We start from the raw sequence: 3,357 nt of genomic DNA on the forward strand, positions 1-3,357 counted from the left end.
CAAGTCAGAATTGTTTTGCTTTCGATCAATATCGATGATAGTTGCAAAAATATGTTGCAAATTTGTGGGTTGGGATTTATTACTTTGACCTCTCAAGAAGAAATCCCAAAATCAAATAGGAAATCAAATATGTGCTCTCTCTCTCTCTCTCTCTCTCTCTCTCTCTCTCTCTCTCTCTCTCTCTCTCTCTCTCTCTCTCTTTTTCAGATGAAAATATAGGTGTGTGTGCGTGTGTGAAATCGAATCTAAAAAATCCATGTGTGTATGTGTGAATTCAAATTTGAAAACACATACATGTATGGATGTATGTGTGTGTGAATTTGATTATGAAAAACAAACATATGCGTGTTTATTTGAAGAACATGTTTATGCCAAGGTGTACTTGGTGGCACTCTTTCTTCTTTTTCATCTCTTGTCGAACAAAATCAAAATCGAAGAGGTAGGCTTGTGAACGAAGGGGGTGAATGGATGAGCACCATTTTTGGGTTCATATGATCTGGAAGTGTGTGTATGTGTGTATTTGTGAGTGTTCATCCGATCTGGATTTCTTTCTTTTTCTCAAGAATACCTTTTCATTTCGTAAATGATGCATTGATTTCTCCGGTGTTGGTTGTAATTTCTGAAGGTGCTCCGATGACGATGGCAGTCCGGTGGTGGTGATATTGACCTGTGGTAATCGTCTTTTGAAGATGGACATGTAAGGGGTGGGGTAGGATGAGGTGTGGGAGAGTTAATTATTTCTTTTTTTATTTGTTATTATTTTTTTTAAATGGTTTTAATTAAAGAAAAATTAAAAAGAAATTAAAAAGGTTATAAAAATATTTTTATGTGGATGATAGACTAACTATGATAAAAATTAAAAATTATATATATTTTTTATAAATTTTTTGAAATTTAAAGACTATATCATATTTTTTGAAAAACCACGTGGACGAGAAGTTTTGTCAAATTTAAATTAACTCGATTTTAAGATTATATGATAGCTGTTATTGTCGTTTATTGTTATGTTTATTTTAGTCTTGTGGGCCTAGTGGCTGTACCGCTAGTCATTGTTGGCGTTCAATTTTTAAAAGGCTTTTATTTTAACTAGACGACGGAAATAGTCACTTTAACACAAACATCCATCGGCCAGTCAGTTCTCTCTCAAGATGCCACTAGAAGTCAATTCCTTAGATTATCCACCAACTCTTTTCTTAAAATTTCTGATAGATTCTCATTCAAATACTATCATCTTCATTTCGTTTTGTCTACTGTTTACTGGTCATTGATGGTGGGCGGTTTGCTTAAATCTCTGATCATTATAAGTAGACAATGCAATATGCCATTATGGTCACCTTCAACACAAACTTCCACATACCATTGAATTCACACAAAATGTGGAGTTTCATAGCACAAGTGTCGATCTACAGTTTGACGTTGTTTCTTGGTGCTTTTTTGGTGTTCTACAAATGGTACAATTCTTCATCATCATCCACCACCAAGAAACTACCACCATCACCACCAAAACTGCCAGTCATCGGCAACCTCCACCAGCTAGGTGCAAGCGTCCACCACTCCTTTCTATCTCTGGCCAGACGTTATGGTGACTCGCTCATGCTCCTCCACATCGGTTCAGTCCCAAGCCTGGTGGTCTCATCAACCGAAGCAGCTCGCGAGATCATGAAAACTCATGATATAGCATTTGCAAGTAGACCTAACACAAGAATGTTCAGGGCTATCTCTTACAATCTCAAGGAAATAACAGTAGCTCCTTATGGAGAATACTGGAGGCAAGCAAAAAGCATTCTAACGCTTCAGCTTCTAAGTAACAAAAAGGTTCAAACTTATAATGGATTGAGAGAAAAGATAATTGCCGAATGCGTAGATAAGATAACCCAGTGTTTCTTATCTAACAAGCCAGCAGACTTGAGCGACTTGTTTAGCTCGCTTACAAACGACGTGACATGCATGGCGACGTTTGGGAGGACATATAACGAAGGGGAGATTGGGAGGAAGTTCAAGAAGGTGTTGCAAGAGTTCTCAGAGGTGTTGGGTAGCTTTTATTTTGAGGACTCTATTCCTCAGCTTGCGGTGGTTGATCGTCTTAGAGGTCTCAGTGCTAAAGTTGATAGAGTCGCTGTAGATTTTGACGAGTTTCTACAAGGCGTGGTCGACGAGACCATAATAAAGGTACGCAATAACTCTGAAAAAATTTCTGAAGATGGTGTGGAAACCTTCATTGAAGGACTACTCAAGGTTCAGAAGGAAGATATTATCGGCATCACCATCGATGCAGACGTCATCAAAGCACTCCTCTTGGACGCATATGTCGCTGGAACAGATACATCATCTTCAGTACTTGAATGGGCGATGACTGAGCTTCTGTTACATCCGGATAACTTGAAGAAAGTCCAAGATGAGGTAAGGAGCATTCTTCATGGGAAAGAAGAGATAACAGACGAAGATCTTGACAAGATGATTTATCTTAAAGCCGTGATCATGGAAACCACCCGCCTCCATCCTCCCCTTCCGATTCTACCACCAAGAGTCGCACGACATGATGTTAATGTAATGGGGTATGATATTGCAGAAGGAACAAGGGTATACGTGAACGTTTATGCAATTATGAGGGACCCTAAAGTGTGGGAAAAAGCCGAAGTGTTTCTACCAGAGAGGTTCTTGGAGTCGTCTATTGATTTCGTAAGGCATAATTTCGAGTTGCTTACGTTTGGAGCTGGAAGAAGGGGTTGCCCTGGAAGGGTGTTCGCCATGGCGATCAATGAGAAGGTTTTGGCTACTGTTTTATCAAAATTCGATTGGTCGCTGCCACAGGGTGTAACACCGAAGGACGTCGATATGAATGAAACTTTTGGTCTCGCTAATCACAGAAAGATTCCATTGCTTGCTCTAGGAAAACCTGTCCCCATGAATGGTTGGTAAATGAAATATGATCTTTAATATAATAATATTTACCAAAGAAACTTTCATACGTTTCTTTGTATTTGTTATAATATATGAAATTAATCATCCAATATTTTGCTTTTGGGATCAATTTAGGTGTAGGATTACGACCATGATCAGGTATAATATTGCCATGTTGCTCATGTGTTAATGTGTTAATGATGTTTCATTTTTGTCTCTTTTAAGAACAAGTTGATTCTCTTCTTTTATTTTTCAGTGCGAATGAATATATGGTTACTGAATTGTCCTTGATACAAAATAATAAGAAACAACCAACATAGATGCATCTTTGTAATTAACTAAGACTAAGATATTAATTTATCTAATTCATGTAAAAGATCTAATTACAAAGAAACACATTACCAAATCAAAATTAAAGGAATATTTAATATTTAATCAGAAATATTGACGATACAA

At 37.5% G+C, this 3,357-nt stretch overlaps 1 pseudogene; it reads left to right on the top strand.

Moving 5' to 3' along the window:
* Positions 1–1,276: 1,276 nt before the first annotated feature.
* Positions 1,277–3,149, top strand: LOC145069242 (cytochrome P450 736A117 pseudogene; annotated as a pseudogene).
* Positions 3,150–3,357: the final 208 nt, after the last annotated feature.

Source organism: Lactuca serriola, chromosome 8, assembly GCF_051521515.1.
Source record: "Lactuca serriola cultivar US96UC23 chromosome 8, Lser_US96UC23_V15, whole genome shotgun sequence".
Classification (NCBI taxonomy): domain Eukaryota; kingdom Viridiplantae; phylum Streptophyta; class Magnoliopsida; order Asterales; family Asteraceae; genus Lactuca; species Lactuca serriola.